Source organism: Oreochromis aureus, linkage group 13 (assembly GCF_013358895.1).
Source record: "Oreochromis aureus strain Israel breed Guangdong linkage group 13, ZZ_aureus, whole genome shotgun sequence".
In the NCBI taxonomy this organism is placed as follows: domain Eukaryota; kingdom Metazoa; phylum Chordata; class Actinopteri; order Cichliformes; family Cichlidae; genus Oreochromis; species Oreochromis aureus.
Genome location: NC_052954.1, coordinates 23,356,658 through 23,376,939, shown reverse-complemented (window position 1 = coordinate 23,376,939; position 20,282 = coordinate 23,356,658). Strand labels below are relative to the sequence as shown.

The following is a 20,282-nucleotide window of genomic DNA, read 5'->3' as shown; positions in this document are numbered from 1 at the left end:
CCACTCCGTCCACTGGAACAGATCCGGGGCGCCCTTGCGGGTGAGATCAGTTAGGGGGCTGGTCAAGTCCGCGAACCCTGGTATGAACCGCTGGTAGTAGCCGGCCAGCCCCAGAAACTGTCTCACCTCTTTTTTCGTCTTGGGACGCGGGCAGGATGCAATTGCCACAGTCTTATCCACTTGACGTCGCACCTGCCCGCCCCCCAAGTGGTACCCCAAATACTGTACCTCCCTCCGTCCAACCGCACACTTCTTCGGGTTGGCCGTGAGGCCCGCCTGCCTCAGGGACTCCAGCACCTCGGCCACACGCCGCACATGCTCCGCCCATGTGTCACTGTAAATGATGACGTCGTCTAGATAGGCGGCAGCGTGGGGCCGCAGTACCCCGTCCATGAGGCGCTGAAAAGTGGCAGGGGCTCCGAACAAGCCGAACGGAAGCGTAACGAATTGGTACAACCCGTACGGAGTGGAGAAGGCCGTCTTTTCCTTGGACTCTGCAGACAAGGGAATCTGCCAGTAGCCCTTGGTTAAATCCAGTGTCGTGAAAAAGCGAGCGGTGCCCAACCGGTCCAGGAGCTCGTCGACCCGGGGCATGGGATAAGCATCAAAACGTGACACCTCATTCACTCTGCGATAATCGACACAGAACCGTATAGACCCATCCTTCTTCACCACAAGAACGATGGGGCTACACCAAGCACTGTGTGATTCTTCTATTACTCCCAACCTCAACATTTCTTTCAATTCCCGGAAAACAATTTGCCTCTTATGTTCCGGCAGCCTGTAGGGCCGTGAACGCACCGTCACGCCAGGCTGCGTCTCAAAGTGGTGCTCTATGAGAGAAGTACGGCCGGGCAAGGGGGAGAACACGTCGGCAAAGCACTGTTGCAATGCAGCACCATCCGCTCTCTGGGCCTGTGTGAGTGCCCCTACGACAGCCAAACCCATCTGTTCTCTGATTGGATTGTTACATTTGTGATTGACATGACATTGACCAATCAGATGACAGGAAGAAAAATAGGGTCAAAATTCGTACTTGTAACTTGCAGGGGGGGTTTTGGCTAAGTCCACATACAAATCTTTTTTACACATACAAATCCTGATTTACAAGTACAAAATATTTATGACCGCATTTTGAGCCCATAGGCCTGGAGCAAATTCTCCCGTGAGAGTCTCCCCAGTGTGTGCAGCTTTGCTCGCAGGTCCAGCACGTACTGAACTTCACTTTTCGCAGGGCTTGGACCTTCTTCCCAGTTTTCTTTAATCAGGTCGAGCACCCCCCGTGGCTTTCTGCCGTACAACAGCTCAAAGGGAGAAAATCCCGTGGAGGCCTGGGGCACCTCCCGCGCTGCGAACAACAGACCCCCATCACCATCAACGGCGCCGCTGTGGAGAGAGTGAGCAGCTTCCGCTTCCTTGGTGTACATCTGGCTGAGGATCTTACGTGGTCAGTACACACAAACAAAACAGTGAAGAAGGCGCAGCAGCGCCTCTTCTTTCTCAGGAGACTGAAAAGATTCGGCATGAGCCCCCGCATCCTCAGGACCTTCTATCGCTGTGCCATTGAGAGCATCCTCACTGGATGCATCACCACCTGGTATGGCAACAGCACCGCTTACAACCGCAAAGCTCTCCAGAGAGTAGTGCGGTGTGCTGAACGGATAATTGGAGGTGAGCTTCCCTCCTCCAAGACATCTACAGGAAGCGGTGCCTGAGGAAAGCGGGAGGATCATCAAGGACTCCAGTCACCCCAGCCACAAACTGTTCAGACTACTTCCATCAGGAAGGAGGTTCTGCAGTATCCGGTCCCGTACCAGCAGACTGAGAGACAGCTTTTTCCACCAGGCCATCAGACTGCTGAACACGTTATAGACACCTCACCTTCACTACTTGAACTTCAACATTATGCACTCCATACTGTACATTAATGCCACTGTTTTGCACATACCAACCTCTGTATATTTTATATATCTTATTTTATTGTTTACTTTATTTCATTTGTAAAACATGTATATACACACTATATACACACACACACACACGTAGAAAAACATATTTAGTACACACATTCAGTAATGTATATACCTTTATATATTGTACATATATTTATTACTTTTTAGATTAGCCATTTTTATATTTTGCTTGTTTTACGTTATTGTATTTTTGCACAACTCTGTTGCTTGTGAAGCTCGCACACAAGAATTTCACTCGCATGTACTGTACCAGTGTACCTGCACATGTGACGTGACAATAAAAGTGATTTGATTTGATTTGAGGGTTTAACCCAACGAGCCGTCGCCTCCGGCAGGCCCCCCACAAATTGCTCGAGGACGACCAGATCGAGCAGCCGAGCCTCACCAGCCGAGGGGTCCGGTTGCAGCCGCATCCTCCAACGGCCGTGCCCATGCAAACGGCCGCTCCTCTCCCATTATCCGCCTGACGAGCCGCCATCGCCGGTATGTCCATCATCATTTTGCCCGAGATCTGCAGTGTTTGGGCAGGCTGCGGCGCCGCAGGAGGAGCCGGCTGGGGATTGGCAGAAAAATCCTGAATGTGGGGGATGGGGTAACGGTCATTCTCCGTGGCATTATTTAAACGGCGGAAATCTCCGCATGGCCGCCACCGACCGTCCAATTTGGGCACCATGTGAAGCAGTGAGGCCCATGCGCTGTTCGAGCGCTGTACAATGCCAAGGCGCTTCATGGCTGCAAACTCTTCCTCAGCGACGGAAAGTTTCATGGGGTCGAGGCGGCGCGCACGCGCGAACAACGGGGGCCCGACCGTGGGAATATAATGCTCAACCCCGTGCTTCGTTACCGTGCTAGAGAAATTAGGGACAGACAGCGATGGGAACTCTAAAAGCAAACGCTGAAAAGCATCCCCAGAGGTCACTACATTAGCCCGAATCAGGGGCTCGGCGGCCCGCGTAAAACAGGGTAGCGAAGAAAACGAGAGAGCATCAATTAAACGTCTGTTAGCAACATCGACAAGCGGTCCATGGGCACACAGAAAATCAGCACCTAAAATAGGTACAGAGCTAGCGGCAACAACAAAGTTCCATTGGAAATCCCGGCCATGAAAACAAACAGTCACCAACCTTTCCCCATACGTTGTGATGGGAGAGGCATTAGCTGCAATGAGCTGTGGCCCGCAGTTCGCTGCTAGTCTGTCGGCAGCGGTTGGGGGAAGGAGGCTCTTCTGGGAGCCGGAGTCCACGAGAAAACGTCTCCCGGAGCGCAAGTCCTCTATGAAGAGCAGCCTTTCTGTATTGCCAGCGGCCGCGGCTGCTACGGCGCACTGGCGGGTCTGTTTCCCTGGGCCGTGAAAGCGCAAGGCGGCAGGCAGCGACGCGCTCTGGCGCCAAAACGCTGATGGTAGAAACAGATGCTCTTTCCGTGGTGCCGGCGTGTAGCAATCCCTGCCATCAGCAAAGGGGCGGATGCTCCGGGGGAGGCAGGTTGAGGCGTGGAAAGTGCTGCCGGCGGGTCCGTAGCCAGGGCGTGAACGTCGAAAGTGTGGCTAGCCAGAAGAATGCGATCCGCTTCTTCAGCCAGGGAGCGATAATCCTTCGCAGCCAGAAGCGGGGAGTTGGCGAGGACAGCTCTCACGGCAGCCGGTAGTTGGCGGAGGAAGAGGTGGGCGAAGAGGAATCCCCGGTCATCCGGCCCGAGCAACGACAGCATGCTCTCCATGAGCTCGAGAGCAGTACCGCCACCCAAGCCTGACAGGGTGAGGAGCTTTTCGGCTCGTTCAGCATCGGAGAGGGCATAGCGCCGAAGAAGCAGCTCTTTAAGGGCGGTGTACAAAACACAGCAACACACTTCCTCAACACTGGGTGTGAGTGGAGCCCTCTAGTGGTCCACCACACAAGCGTTTTTTGTTTTTGTTTTTTCATTTCATACCGCGCCCCCGCCTGCAATGGCTTTGCGCTTTGGGGGCGGGCCCCACACTTAGGGAACCTCTGGACTAATCAGTTCAGTTCATTTTTATTTCAAACATGTACAATCACATCATTACATAATATCATTCCACTCTTTTGTTTGAAAAGTAGGCAGAAGTATATACTTATTTGACCCTACCCCCTCAAATTTCACATCTCATTTATTTAGTTTTCTTATAATCTTACATAAAACAAACAAACAAATAAAACAAAAGCAAAGCAAAACAGACAAAAGAAACATCACACTATAGTTTCCTTCATATAAATAAAAGACAGAATATATAAATTAGCAAATTCCCAATATGAAACAAACCAAAACATCACTTCTATTACCGTCGTGGGTTAACCCTGTTTTCTTCATCCTTATATTTGTTTAAGATGTGCTTTTTATATTTTATATTAAACTGATTTATGTTATTACTTACAGAAGCAAAAGAAAAATAGAGCTATATCTGTCAGGGCTCTGTGTGCAGGCAGGTGGAGATGTGGATCCAAGTGCAGGACTCAAACACTAACTTGAAACTCAAAACCTCAGCTTTATTGCTGGCAAAGCACAAAACATGAACACAGAGAACCAGGAACACACAGGCATGATCTGATGGTACGACACGACACCGAGCACGGGAAAACACAGGGCTTATATACGCAGGGTAGTAATGAAGGAATGGACAACAGGAGGGAGACACAGCTGGGAGAGATCAGGGCTAACGAGACGGGGGAACCAAGCTGCACACACTAACATAAGACAAAGACTTTCACAATAAAACAGGAAACATGAATTACTAAACAAGAACACAGACTTGACACTGAGAGACAGAAAACACATGGAACTCAAACAATACATGAAACCACAAATCCTTAAACACAGAAACAAGAAACTAATAATCATCACCATCACAAGAGAATACGAAAACAATCCATCATTCAAAATTAAACCAAACCATAACTCAAAATACTGAGAACCGTGACAATATCACATAATGTGAAAACTTTATTGTTCTAACAATATACTTTGCATGTTTAAACAACATAATAGCACATTATTAAAATATACATAATTATCACATTGGTACAATACAATATTTATATTGTACCAAAGTGAAAGGTTTTTTGTTATAACATGATATTATGTTGTTGAAACTTGAAAAGTATACTGTATATCACTCCCTCAATAACAGTCGTCATTCCTCCCACTCCTTTATACTTTAGGTTTTTATCAACATAAAGTGCCACCCCACCTCCTTTTTTATTAATCCTGTCTAGATGAAGGAATTCATATCCATTAATTTCAAAATCTTCTTCTTTTCCAGGGGTCATCCAAGTCTCTGATATGGCTATCACTTTGAATGTCTGTTTAAACTTTGTTATAAATTCTTTAATGCAGCGTTCCCCGACCCACAGGCCGTTTGGTACCAGGCCGCGAGAGTTGAGGTTCGTGTGTGAAATTTACGGTTTTCAGGGGTTTTATCGTTTTTTATCGTTATGATTTTTATCATTAACTCTTTTTTCCCTGGATCTTTTCCTGTGTGTTATGAATAAATCTTTTTTTTTTGTACTGGTTTTATTTTGTTTTATTTATCCACAACATTAAAGGCCGAGTCCGTGGCGCAAAAAAGGTTGGGGAGCGCTGCTTTAATGGATTGAAAATTTGCATATAGGCTTCTACTGTTAAAGTGAACCATTGTTAAACTCTTTTCTACCTTTATTTTCCTGTTAAATTGTTCATTTGTATAATAATTGCATTCATTTCTCATATTGTTAAAGAAATTGCAATCAGGGTCTATATTGCTATCATAACCCAATGTCCTATTGTCAATATCTATATGAGTTACTTGTAAACTATCAGACATCTGAATTGGTTGTACAGCTTAGACAAGTACCATCATATTTAGCCCTTCTCTACGTTCTGATTTATCAGTTATATTTTTCTAGTAGAATGAGGGAGCTCTCTTTGATGACTATATTATGGGCAGAAATCTGTGCCATCAGAAACTGAATTTGAATAAGTTAAATTTGAATTTGAATTACTCGGATTGAATCTGAATTGTAACTTGAATGAAAGCTTTTGAAAACTGAATTTGAATTAGTCTAATTTGAAATTGAATTTATGGTTTGAAAATGAATTGATTTGCTTTGAAACTGCATTTTATCCTTTAAAAATTCAGCTCTCGAATAATTTCACATTCACTTCTCACCATTCAGTTTCAGTTCTACAATTCAATTTCAGTTCCAAAATTCAGTTTTTGGGACTTACATCCGGTTCCGGTTCAAGCGCAGATTAATAGAACTACAGACTGATAGCGTTACTGACGGAATCTACAGCGTCTTGAGCTGAATTAAGACTTCAGAAGTCATTCGTCATGTCGAATGACCAGCGGATAAACTCTCAGGTTGGTAATAAATGTATTACATGTATAAGAACAAGCGTCATGTTAACAATTGATAGCCAGACAGTAACTTTTATGCTTATTGTAGCTGCTAGCTAAAAACGCTAATTTAGCCTAGTTTGCCCTGGATTCAGCTTTGACAAACAAATATGATCGACTGTTTCTAGTAGAATTCCAAAGTTGTCATCTTGTACCCTGTCAGAGCCCTGTATGCTTGCAGAGACCCCTACAGTAGGGAAACATGCAAAACAATGTCCAAACCTTTGTATTTGAGCTTTATTTATGTCTTACACAGCATCCCAACTCTTTAGCTAACTTAATAACTTCAGCTAAAGTGAATAGTTAGTCTTATTCATTAGTGCAGCGTTACTGGATCACCTCTGTTTGAAGTGATATAATATGATATACAACTATCACTGAAACAGCAAACTTTGTAAATAAACAAACAACACTTCTCATTCTCTAAACGTTTGGCCACAGCTGTAAATTACACTATCAGTGCTTGTTCACTCTTGACAATAATTAGATTTCTAAATTCTCTTTGTGCATTTACAGGTAAACAATATCTAATATTTTATCTAAATGACTGCTTTGTCTTTGAAAAGGTGAAGAGCCTGAGGCCGGTGACACTCCAGTTCTACTCTAAGTACATCCTTACGGTGGCTCACAGGACAAGGCCACATTCCTGTTCTGCCAGAAGAGAAGAGAAACTTCAGAGTCTTCATGAAGTTCAACCAAAACCTGTCATATGGAATATGACAGGGGTCTCAAACTCCATTCCTCGAAGGCGGTGTCATGCAACTTTTCCATGCCCTTGATAACTGGAGTTTGAGACCCCTGCCGTATGGTGTTTATGCAGTTTTCACCCCACAGTTACAGCATGTCTGACTGCCTGTTCAGCATATGCAAAAATATATGATGAGTTTAAGCATGTGATGACTAAGGCCTTCCATTATGGTGTTTGTCATCACATGTCACAGACATCTGGATGATCATTTGGAATAAACAAAAACTTGTTACTTCATCTTTTATCTTTATTATTATTATTGTTCTTATTTTACATTTTCATTGTTAGGCATTAGGTTTATTTGTAGTAGTCCTTTCCAGCTTCTTTCCCTCTTCCATGTTACTGTGTCAGCTTGTCAGCATCTATTTGGGGTTGGGAGTGGAACAGGAAGTAAGGAACAGAAAGTGCCATTTAAACCAGGAGAGGTTCTTATATTTCAGAAGAAGGATTAATTCAAAAGAAATGACCTCAATGCCATATTTTATTTAGGAACCCTAGAGAGCACTTTGCAAAATAACACATTCTTATAATTTCACCCTCAGATGAGCCAAGCTACGACTGTCAGGGAAGGTGATGTAGGTACAGAGCATGTGAGAGTGGTTAAGTTGATGTCTCTTGTCTAGATGAAGGCACAGGAGGGATCAATGGCACGGCGTAGAGATTCAGTATCTTCAGTCTTCAGTGGACACTCCATTTCTGGCACAAAACACCTGTAAAAGATGGTCGATTTAGGAGGTGACCCGACAACTTCAGCCTGTCAAACATAGCAATGGAGCAGTATGTTTAAAAAAAAAAAAAAACTAATTAAGCATGCACTCAGTACCCTAAAAATTATTATGATAGTTAAACACAGTGATAGTTGTATATCATATTATATCACTTCAAACAGAGGTGATCCAGTAACGCTGCACTAATGAATAAGATTAACTATTCACTTTAGCTGAAGTTATTAAGTTCGCTAAAGAGTTGGGATGCTGTGTAAGACATAAATAAAGCTCAAATACAAAGGTTTGGACAGCGTTTTGCATGTTTCCTTACTGTAGGGGTCTCTGCAAGCATACAGGGCTCTGACAGGGTACAAGATGACAACTTTGGAATTCTACTAGAAACAGTCGATCATATTTGTTTGTCAAAGCTGAATTCAGGGCAAACTAGGCTAAATTAGCGTTTTTTAGCTAGCAGCTACAATAAGCATAAAAGTTACTGTACTGGCTATCAATTGTTAACATGACGCTTGTTCTTATACATGTAATACATTTATTACCAACCTGAGAGTTTATCCGCTGGTCATTCGACATGACGAATGACTTCTGAAGTCTTAATTCAGCTCAAGACGCTGTAGATTCCGTCAGTAACGCTATCAGTCTGTAGTTCTATTAATCTGCGCTTGAACCGAACCGGATGTAAGTCCCAAAAACTGAATTTTGGAACTGAAATTGAATTGTAGAACTGAAACTGAATGGTGAGAAGTGAATGTGAAATTATTCGAGAGCTGAATTTTTAAAGGATAAAATGCAGTTTCAAAGCAAATCAATTCATTTTCAAACCATAAATTCAATTTCAAATTAGACTAATTCAAATTCAGTTTTCAAAAGCTTTCATTCAAGTTACAATTCAGATTCAATCCGAGTAATTCAAATTCAAATTTAACTTATTCAAATTCAGTTTCTGATGGCACAGATTTCTGCCCATATTCCTGCTCTGGTGTTCCATTTAACTCAATAAATACCCTACAATCTGATGTCCAAGTTGACTGTATTTTCTTTGGTTTTCTTAATATTCTTGCTTGTTTTTCAATGTCTGCATTTTTCTTGATTAGGTGTTCATTTAAATAAACATTTGTTCCTTTCAGCTTTCTTCCTTGCGTAAGAAGTTCTTTTTTTCTGTTTTCTATTAGCAAATCGTATGATAATAGGAGGTATTTGATTTTTTGTTTTTGCTTGGAAGAAAATGACATCCTCAATATTTTTACTGTCCATTTCAATACCATTGCTATTGAAGAAGGCCATTACCTGATCTTCCAAGGAGCATAACTCTTGCTCTGGTGGTTCCCCTCTCTCTGTTGTTGTTACCCGTGCATATGTCTGGTGCTTGGTTTCCAGTCCAGTCACCATCACATCATTTATTTTTGAATATTGTTCCAGATCTGACAGTTGTCCTTCCAGCATATTAATCTTCTTGTCCTTTTCCTCATTTTGTCTTCTATTAAATTAAGTATCAGTTTTTGTTGTTTTGAAATAGTTGTTATTTCTTCTGACATGAAGTTTGGAGATTTCTTTATGTCCTTCAATTCCTCCTCACTGACGTTGCTCCTCTTAGGCAGCATCTTATCGATGTTAATCCCTGTTAGTTGCGTAGGTTTGTTGCAAAGCCCGGATCAAGTCTGTCCTGGCTGTTAACCCTTACTGACTGGTGGTGAATTCCGGCACGGCCTGTCTATGAGCTTCGTTGGTTGGTGGTTGAGCTTGGTGGAACCTTCTCTTTAAATTGAACTGCTAAAGGTTTCTCAGGTTTCTCTTCTCTTCTTGTTTCAAGTGGTCCCTCAAGTCTCTGTCTGTTTTACTTTTGTCTTTTATCAGCAATGAATAAAAGCTTATTTTGTGGTGTTAAGTGTTTGGTGGAAATAATGGCCATAAATTGGGTAAAGTTACATAAAATTAAAAATGATTATGAATGAATCATTATTTATTTATCTTAGTGAATCAATAAATGTGTCAAGTCCTGTGTGCAGGCAGGAGTGGAGGACCCAATGTGCAGAGTCACAGAGGCAAACGTGGAGGCAAACATGAACTCAAAACTCAGCTTTATTGTTAAAACCCCCCAAATAACTAAATTGAAAATGCAAATAAAACTAAACAGGCAGGCAGGGAGATGGACCACACAGTGAGGAATGTGGGTGATCACGACACAGACCAAAAAAAAAAGGGGGGGGGGCTTAAATACACAAAGGGAGCAATCAGGGAATAGGAGACGGGAGGAAAACACAGCTGGGACAAATCAAGGCTAACAAGACAGGGGAAGCAAAACCAGACACATTAACATAGGACACAGACTATCAAAATAAAACAGGAAACATAATACAGAGACACGGACTTACAAGGGGTAAGTTCAATAATAATATAGCACTCAAAACACTGGGTCGACAACCCAGGTACCCTAACAAAATGAACAAATAAAATCTACTACAAAGTCAGGAGGTAAGGAAAAAGTACTGATTAAGAACTCATTATGTAGGAATTTAGAAATATTTTTATTCCCTTATTGTAAAAGCAACAGTCAAGTGAAGAACTGGGAAAAAAAAAATTAATAAATCAAACAAAAAAACAAACAAATCAGTAGTTGCAGCCCTGAGAGACAAGCATTCTTTCCTTTTAATAAAGGACGCCTCATACTACAAAAACAAGCAGAAGTGGTAATTTCTCCAAAGTGTTCTTATTTTTGTAATAATAACAGCATAAGAAAATATCTGTGAAGTAAAAAGATCAATGAATAGATGAGAATGCTGATGGTTATTTGAGTTTAGCCTTTTGATGTAGCTACTAGACTAAAAGTGCATATAAGACTGATTTGAATCTTATTAGTTTGGCTAGTGTGCATCATAAAATAAAGTTACAAAATGATGATGGCTAATCATCATCTGAGAACCAGGAGAGAGAGAGAGAGAGAGAGAGAGAGAGAGAGAGAGAGAGAGAGAGAGAGAGAGAGAGAGAGAGAGAGAGAGAGAGAGAGAGAGAGAGAGAGAGAGAGAGAGAGAGAGAGAGAGAGAGAGAGAGAGAGAGAGAGAGAGAGAGAGAGAGAGAGAGAGAGAGAGAGAGTGTGAGAGAGAGAGAGAGAGAGAGAGAGAGAGAGAGAGAGAGAGAGAGAGAGAGAGAGAGAGAGTGTGAGAGAGAGAGAGAGAGAGAGAGAGAGTGAGAGAGAGAGAGAGAGTGGGAGAGTGTGTGTGTGTGTGTGTGTGTAAGTAAAATGTCAGGGCAATCCATCAAACAGTTGTTGAGAGCGGTTTGGCCAAGGTGTTAGACTGACCAAGCAAGAATCATCGCCAATCCTAGGACCACGCTGCTAGTTTAGCCAAAAGTACACACAATACCATGAACACTATACAATACAACGAACAGTAATGCTCTCGAGTCCTGCTGCAACCAAAATAGATTCAAGTAAACTGAATTTACATCCTGATTTTTTTTATTATTCAGTAACCTGTCACCTGCACAGACAGGCAGCATCTTCTTAAAAGTGACTCATCAACATGTCAAAATCTCTGAAAGACCATCCAATAAATAATTATTACTCACCCTACAGATAAAAAAAGTATTAAGTCCTAAAACAGCAATGCACTCATTTCTCCTTAAACTAATTATTCAAGGCTTTGGGCACTTAACACTGGAAATCCAGCTGGCTGTGCACTGCATTCAGAAAGGACTGAAAATCTATGATATAATGAAGGATCCGAGTCTCCCTAAAATGAGCTCATATCATTCAGGCAAACAATGTTATGCTGTATTAAAGTATGCAAAGGATTGATGACTCATTTAATTACTTTTTCCCCGTGCTGCTTATACTGGAGACTTCTACAGTAGTATTTTCATATCAGTCCGTTCTTTAGCTCAGTTATGCTAAGCAGCTTTTTTAGCTCCTCTTAGATTTGCTCATACTAGATGTATTTGTGCTCGTCTCCATGTTGTTAGTTCCTGCATGTAATCTAAGTTTGTGCGCACTCAACCGTCTGTGGGTGGCTGCGTGGGTGAGTTTGCTTACATTGTCTATCAAATAAAGACTAAAAGTTCTCAAAAGTAGGTTTATAACTTTAGAGTGAGAGCTGCTGGATGTCATAGGCCAACATTTTATAAGCCAGTACAATACTGTCATCACTGCCATCCATGTTCAGATTTCAGATGAACACTAAAGAGAAGGCAAAGACAAACTGGCAGGATGTGGAAAGGAACAGTGGGCACAGTGATGTAAGACAATATTACCCTGAAATGTAGATTAACTTATTTAACTTAATTAAGATTTAACTTTTTATAGAACCAAGATTTTTCAAATCTTGGTTCTATAAAAAGTCTTGGTTCACTGGGTGACAGAAGGACAGAAAAATGACAGAAAATAAGCAAAAAAAGGTCACAGGGGACCTATTATGATTACTAATAGCCTAAAAGAACTCATAAAACCACCTGCTGCCGCTCTTTGCTCTTTAATCTCCTAAATCTGCTTCATGGTGGCTGGATAGAAATGATCAGACATGAGGCAGAAAATCAAGGAAAACAAAAGGGACAGCAAATACGATTGTTAGGATTTTTACATCCATGTGCTACTGTGTGACTGTCTTTATTTTTAACACATCTGAATGTGATCTATGTGAATCTGCAGGGGGATTCACATGGTGTTGGTGTTGATAAATTGTAAAAGTGTGGTGTCTCCGGCAGTTATATTTCTGCTTTAACCCCAGGAGTTTCCACGTTTAAGGTGAATTCAAACTCCACAATGGCTTAGTATAATCCTCCTAGTATCTTGATACACTCCTTTCAACTCAAGGCCAACACACCAGTGTTTGCGTTCCTCACTTGCTCACATTTCTTTGTTGATTTTTTGGGGTTTGTTTATTTATTTTTTTCTTTGTGTGGAGCTGTTTAAGATGCTGACAAGTTAACACTTAGATTTTAATAGAAACACCTGCTTTTGAGATGAGTTTCTCTAACACAGTTTTTCTCTTTTTGTGCAAAACTGGCTTGATCAGCTTGTAACTTACAAAGCTGAGGTAATTTGAAGCTCTTTAGAACTTTGGAGGTTTAGACTGCGTCCCTGGCTTTTTTGTGTGATTTCATTTTGTGCAGGCTTCCATCCATCTTTTTTCCCCTCTGTGTCCTCCCTGAATGGAAAATTCAAATACAACGAATGCACCACAAAGCATGCTTATTTTCATATGTCTGTCATCAGAATATGAAGTACCTGACACTGAATGATAGATTTTTCAGATCAGAAGAAGAAGAAACTGTTTTATTTGTTGTCAGGTATTGTCCACCTGGGCCTTACCCAGAGTTTCTGTCTGATTTCTCAGATTTTTTATTTCCTCATTATCATCTCTCAGATGTAACATTATACAGCTACTTTAGTGCCATTTATATTGATATATGATTTATTTAGTCTTTTTCTTCAATTGATCTGAGTTAACTTCAGTAATTACTTCCTCCAAACCATCAATGTGTCTTTTAGACATTATTCCCACAAGACTGCTCAAAGAAGTCCTGTCATTAATTAATGCTTCAAACTTAAATATAATCAACCTATCTCTGTTAATCAGTTAGGTACCACAGGCCTTACCACTGCTTAAAAGGCATCTCTTGACCCGGCTGCCTTAACTAACTATAGGCCAATCTCCAAGCTTTCTTTCATATCAAAAATTCTTGAAAGAGTAGTTGTCAAACAGCTAACTGATCATCTGCAGAGGAATGGCTTATTTGAAGAGTTTCAGTCAGGTTTCAGAGCTCATCACAGCACAGAAACAGCTTTGGTGAAGGTTACAAATGATCTTCTTATGGCCTCTGACAGTGGACTCATCTCTGTGCTTGTCCTGCTAGACCTCCTTGCAGCGTTTAATACTGTTGATCATAATATTTTATTAAAGCAATTAGAGCATGCTGTAGGTATTAAAAGGTACTGTGTTTGATAGATATGATTCAAACCACTGCAGCAGACTCCAATTTCTTCATGTAAACAGCGAGTTCACTTCACACACCAAAGTTAATTATGGTGTTCCACAGGGTTCCGTGATAGGACCAATTCTGTTTACATTATACATGTTTCCCTTAGGCATAGGATACATTTTCACTGCTATGCAAATGACGCCCAACTTTATCTCTTTATCTTTATCCATGAAGCCAGATAACACAAACCAATTATTTAAACTGCAGGAATGTCTTAAAGATATAAAGACCTGGATGACCTCTAATTTTCTTCTTCTAAATTCAGATAACACTGAGGTTATTGTACTCAGTAACATTTGGCTGCACCTCCCTGAGCCTGGTTCTGCCGGAGGTTTCTTCCTGTTAAAAGGGAGTTTTTCCTTCCCACTGTTGCCAAAGTGCTTGCTCATAGGGGGTCATATGATTGTTAACATTTTGTTTTCTTTGCATTATTGTAGGGTCTGTACGTTACAATATAAAGCACCTTGAGGCAACTGGTGTTGTGGTTTGGTGCCATATGAATAAAATTGAATTGAATTACAGACCAGGAAGTTTTGGAAATCCTCTGACTTTGTCCTCCAGCTATCACAGTTAGGTTTGTCAAACTCCTTATACTCCTAATCCTTGCATTTGCCCAGTTTTTCTGCTTCTAAAACATGAACTTTGAGGACAAAATGTTCACTTGCTTCCTTATATATCCCACCCATTAACAAGTACCATGATGAAGAGATAATCAGTGTTATTCGCTTCACCTGTCAGTGGTTATAATGTTATGCCTGATCAGTGGATATAAAGCAGTACTGAGAAGCTTTATAGTTAATGATAGACTTAGCATGTCTGAGTAGTTCCAGTTTTTTCTTCTTGTATCTTTATATAAAAGTGGCAACAACGATATCTTGGAGACCTAAAAAATCACCAGGTTTTAAACAAGTAAATTCATAGTTATTATTCAGGTGCTGAAACCACTTTATTGACAGATTAAAAACCTCAGAAACACAAAATTAAGATGTAAAGATGTTTACAGGGCCACATCTTTGCATTTGGACCAAAAAATAATCCCAGAAACATATACATGGGCATGAGTTTTTATTCTTTATAATTTTTTTGCCTATTTCACATTTTGCAAAGCCAATAAATGTCCTTGACAGCAAGGAGGCTAAAAATGGTAGATGGGCGATCTGCGGGCTATTAAAGGTGATCTCTGCTGTATAGTTTAAATTGATCAGGACAGCTATGCATAGCAATGAGAGCCTATGGTTGAACTAAAGCATCAGAGTGAGAGGGTCCTGTTGAGAAGTCAAACAGCTGTCGGGGGATCCAATTATGGTCATGCACAGAGTGCACACCTAAATGTTGTGTTCCCCACAAAGCCCTCTCACTACACTCAAGTTAAGCCGTCTCGCCTGCAGCATTGGTGAATATTTGAAAGTATTGCCGGAGGAAAAGAACGAGGCTGGCATTTCTCCTTCTACAGAAGTGGCCTGGTACCCTGGTGGCAGAAAGTCTCAGCCTGAAAACACAGCAAAAGTCAAATACAAAAATGCCCTCTGTGCCTTTGTCACTGCTTAAGTGTTTAAGAAACTCCCTTGTGCGTTGTCACTGCGGGTTCAAAACATTGTGTGAAACTGACAGAAGGGTAGGTGAGGAGAATGAAGTAAAAATAAAAGCAGGTCCAATTTAAAGATCAGATGGCTCAAACATTTGGCTTTTTTTAAATCCATGTGTTGAGCATATTATTCAGTAACAATTCAGTGACGCAGTTGCAGACTTGAGTTTTTTAAGCAATCAAGTTGATGTTAAACTCATATTTTACTGAAACAACCACACCTGAAAATGAAGTGAAATTTACAGGCAGACTATAGCTACCACCCACACACTACTCATCAGACAAAGAGTGGTCTGAAATCAACTGTGGCAGTCGCAAACAACCAGAGAAACCAGGGCCTGTTTTTATCACACTCCTTTCTCCTAGTCTTCATGATTGACTTTAATGGATTAATGATATATCTGTAGAAATGTTTCTTGCCTTTATAGTGACCTTGGAAAGCACTTTGTTGTTGGTGATGTTGATAAAGTGCTTTATAAATAAACCATTGTTATTACATGAGATACAGACAGCACGCTATATAATTCCAATAAACCCTTTAAAACTGACTGATATGCAAAATACCATCTGTCAGCTTCAGCCTCAGCAAAAACCTTGTGCAGTGCAATCAAGTACACTGTGAAACTACTCATTTAGCTCAGGTCCCTACATTAACCCTGCAAGAGCACACCAGGGAATCAAATCACATACTGTACAATTATCATTAACAATGTCCTGTTTACCTTTTATGCTCCACTTACTACAGTGTGAACAGTAACGGGAACAACAGTCCAAACACTGTAAAGCATCTACCTCGAAATATACAGCTGCAGCATAAACATGTTTGTTCACTGAATATTCAGCTTAGTAACAAATGATTTAAAATAACACGATTTCTACAAGTGAATATTAAATGTCAGCAGCTGTTATGAGTTGTTATTAAGAACATTATTTACTGGTACATATCTTAAAAAAGAAGGAAAAACCACAAGATTTGAAATACACTACACTAGACTCCTGACAGTGTGGTTTAACAGAGTTTCCCTGTTAATGCTGGTCAGAGTCAAATATAGGTAGATGGGTCCATAATTTGTTGAACAAAGATGAAAATTGTGAAGTTTTGGCTCTGTACCCAACCACAGTGGATTTTAAATCAATCAAAATTTGAATCAAAAATAAGGATTGTTTTCAACATTTGCAGCCAATGACTGCAAATAGACATCACCAAATACTGCATTTCTTCCCTTGACAAGCTCTGCTAAGATTTTACTGTAGTCACAACTAGTTGCTGCTTGTTTGTGGGTCTCTCTCTGAATTCGCTTTGTATGTAGTAACTGGAAACCATGCTCTGTTGGTTTGAGATCAGGTGGGTGACTTAGTCATTGAAGAATATCCCATTTCTTTGCATTGAGGAACTGTTGGGTTGCTTTTGAATTATGCTTTGGGTCATTATTCATTTGCACTTTGAAGTGTTGTCTGATCAGTTTTGCAACATTTGGCTGAATCTGAGAGTACTGTGCACTTCAGGATTAATCCTGCAGATTCTGTTAGCAGTAACATCATTAGTAAGCACTGATGTGCTGAAAGAAGCCATCTATGTTCACTGTGAATGACCATCTTTGAACAGGGGCGGTGGTTTACGAAACCCACTGTCTGCCATCTTTAATCCGGTTTTGAGATCCCTTGCCAGACGCCTTAACGCCCACTCGCATTCATTTGAGCTCACTAAATCACATGATTGGGTGGGGCTAGTTTTCACAATGGGTTCACCTGAAACCTTGGCCGATTGTGACCCACACCCGTTTTCACACCTTGATTAGGTAGAGGATCAATAAGGGTCCATGATCCTCTTGGGGACACTCCCAAAGGGCTTAAAATCTAGAACTCTCCGTCAATTTCTCTTAGAACTGAAGAAGCTTCTGGGATGAGAGGTGAAACGTCTTCAAGGAAACTTAAAGAAGTTCAGATGCTTTTCTTTCCAAGCTCCTTAGACTACGATGACCTGGATGACTGAGAACCTTCACAGACATGATGTGCTTACTGTGCTCAGTGACAGAGTTGCACTGGCAAAGTGAAAACTGTCCTTCTTTTCCTGAGTGTAACTTTTCCTGAGTGGTTTGCAACTAGTAAACTTTATGCATTGCCATTTGTGAACGAGTCTTTTGATTGTAGACCTTCACAATGACAGGGGTACATATCTCGTTGATAGTATTGACTTGACAACTCTTAAAGTTTTGCTCTCTCTTTGATGGGTTACTTTTTTAGCATAATGATGGCCTCATTCACTTGCACAGACATCTTTTCCTGGGTAAAGATTCAGAGGATGGCCTGAAATGTACAACACCTGGCCAGCTTTCTCCCAGGCTATTTAAAACCCTGCCTCTGAAGGCCTTCCCATTCTCCTCTCCCACTGCTGCCTTGCTCCTGTCCTGTGACAATAACTGTGTCCAAACAGCAAATCATGATTGCTCTAACTTTAATTCAAACACAGAGACATTGTTTACTGTCAACTGTTGTGAAAAAAGTGAGTTTAAATTCATTTCTTTTAATTAGCACAGCTCAAAAAATGGAGACCGGGGCATAATAACAAAAACACTACCCCCCACTAAAGCATGACAGTCCTTATTAACTTGACTATGTTTAGGTCAGATACTACCCACTATGAGGTCATTATCCTGCAAGGCACGTCAGACAGAAAGTTATGGTGTATATACAATATCATGTAATGCTTGTAAGCTGTGCAGCAGAAAATCTTGACTAGTAATTTAAACTGATAAATATGAGCTTTGAGCAGCCACTAACATGACATTTTAAAGCAATGATATGCAAATTAATATACAGTGCAGCAGACAGACTGAACTCAAGGTTGGCAACGAGTGCAACAGCCTTAAATGTTAATCAGCAGCTCAAAAGAAGAAAGGAAGCTAGCACAAAAAAACTGTTAATATGTGCAAAAATATTCTTTAGGTAATATTAAGTATGCAGTGATGAAGGGGACTGGGAACTTGTGGATGACCAAAGTTTGTTAAGTCTGCCATGAGGCTAAGATCACAAGAAACAATCGTGTTAGTCAGCTGTGTTTAAGGCGAAAATCAGGAAAGCTAATTTCCATAATTATCTTTCACCAAGATTGCAACGAGTAAGAGAAAGCCTCTCCCTGGCTCAAATAATAATCAACAATGAAAGTGAAATGTAAATACAGCTTAAAATCAATTCAGCCCACAACACCTGAAGTGTAAGTCATGAATACCCTGCTTGTCTATTCATAGCACAGTTCAGCCCGTACAGGGAGTTCATTCAAAATACAAACCAACACAAACATTGCATAGGGGTTAATCCAGCTGCAAAACATAGCCTAGTAGAAGCTTAGATATCAACAACAAGCTGAGCAACACAGCAGGCAGCAGACCCGCAACACACAGCAGAGCCAACACATCAAGACACAACAGGCAGGTGATCACAAACACCAGAAACTTACCGTGATGAAGAGAAGCTGTGATTTCAGCAGACGACATCTTAAGCAGCAAAGTCAGGAAGAGCAGTTTGAACCCACAGCTGCTATGATTAAAGTCTAACCAGCAGAGAGCACAGCGCAAATATCATTATCTCTCCACCAAAGTCTCTGAAGTTGCATGTTGGAAGGCAAGCTTGTTGGAATGCATAAATATAAGCAACATGTGTCTGGAGCATTTTTTAAATAATTATGTTTTTAGCTGATCTGACTTTACTGAAAGAAAAAGTAAACGTTTCAATAGATCCCCGATTTGAAGGTGGGCGTTAGATATAGGTTATCCTCTCACACTCTTTGGGAGCATTTTTGCACAGATGATTTCTGGTAAGAAGTCATTAATGTCCAGTGTGATACTGTGGTGAAAACTGTGCTATCTGCCTGTGATCAACAGATATGCATGCACTCCCTGGCTACTTTGTTAGGTCAGCTGATCATTAATGCATCCACTAAGGACCCACAGGCTAGTAGTAGAAAGTCAACATCCACACTGACCAAGAAGCACCTGGTAGCTCAGTGCTACAGACATTGTTAATACTGTGTCCTTCTGTTAAAGAAAGAAAAACTTGACAAAAGTAATAATAAATAAACATTTACTGAAAATTAACCAAAGAAAATCTCAGATGTTGCTTTTGAATTGTGATTCAAGAGAAGAAGAAAAAACTAATGAAATTGGCCTTGACAAAAATGATGGCACCCCTAGAAAAGATTGAAAATAAGTGCGATGCCCATCAGCGAAATTTACAAGTTGCCAGATATCAAGAACTTTGATTTTAGATTTTAGTGAATATGATGGAAAGCATCACAAAGAATCTACAGTGGAGTGAAAAATTATTTGATCTCCTGCTGAATTTGTAAGTCATACATAAATGAAGAGTCTCTAATTTTTGTAGCAGTTTCATTTTAATCGAGAGACAGACAATCAATCAAAAATCCATAAAAAAACACATTACATAAAACTTCTAAATTGATTTGCATGGCTCTCCCTCTCGCCATTAAAATGAAACTACTCTTTGAAAGTGAGCAAACTTACAAATTTAGCAGGGGGATCAATTTATTTTTTACTTTTTTCACTTTCGCACAGGAGAAAATATGGTGTGAAGTGACACTGTGTGTGTGTCTGTGTGTGTCTGTGTGTGTGCAGTAATTGGCTAAAAACTGCTTAAATTTACAGTTGAAAAAAGATATGCCAATCTTTGGATATATCTATATTTGAATCTCCACTGAGATTCAAAGGAAGAAAAACGCCTCAGATAACAGAGAATACAGGAGTATATAAAGACTAAAAAAGAATCACATGAGACCATAAGAACAGACTCTTTTCATTCTTATTGTATTTACTTAGCAAGAGAGTTGGAAAAGTTGCATTCAAATCTAACATATCTGACTACTTCC

At 40.6% G+C, this 20,282-nt stretch overlaps 1 long non-coding RNA gene across 1 annotated transcript in view; it reads right to left on the bottom strand.

Moving 5' to 3' along the window:
• The window catches only part of LOC120443210, a 72,991-nt gene extending 54,063 nt beyond the window's left edge, over nt 1-18,928 (bottom strand). The window contains exon 1 of the long non-coding RNA XR_005615234.1: nt 18,858-18,928. This is a non-coding gene — a long non-coding RNA (uncharacterized LOC120443210). The remainder of the gene's footprint in view (nt 1-18,857) is intronic.
• Between the last annotated feature and the right edge of the window lie 1,354 nt (nt 18,929-20,282).